At 38.4% G+C, this 432-nt stretch overlaps 1 long non-coding RNA gene across 1 annotated transcript in view; it reads right to left on the minus strand.

The window, feature by feature from the left end:
- LOC116707420 (uncharacterized) overlaps window positions 1-432 on the minus strand; it is a 20795-nt gene that overhangs the window by 1058 nt on the left and 19305 nt on the right. The window lies entirely within an intron of this gene.

Consider the following 432-nt stretch of genomic DNA (forward strand, 5'->3'; position numbering starts at 1 on the left):
GTGCTGAGCATGATTAGACTCCACTGTAAGCATTATGGTGCATAAACTTTACAACCTGTAATTTATTTTACCCCCATTGCTAAATAAGATACCATGGTAAAGAGTCATTATTTTCTTTATATACCTCACACCATGTGAATCTCATCAACCAGACCTACTATAGATGACAGTGAGCATGTGATCATGTTTCCATAAGGAGGACTTAGAGTGTCACTTCAGGCTGGCCAATCAAACGCAGTCTTGTCTCTTAAGAGTGAAGAAAAGGTCGCGATTTCTCTCATTCAACACAAGAATTCGAAGATGATAACATCTCCAAAGTTTCTCTTGTATCTGACATGTTTTTTCTTGGGCAAAATGGGTGAGTTGTTGTTTTTGTGGCTGCAGCTGCTGTGTTTTACTTTATAACAGCTATTCTCACAAATGCTGCCAATA

Source organism: Etheostoma spectabile, chromosome 19 (assembly GCF_008692095.1).
Source record: "Etheostoma spectabile isolate EspeVRDwgs_2016 chromosome 19, UIUC_Espe_1.0, whole genome shotgun sequence".
In the NCBI taxonomy this organism is placed as follows: domain Eukaryota; kingdom Metazoa; phylum Chordata; class Actinopteri; order Perciformes; family Percidae; genus Etheostoma; species Etheostoma spectabile.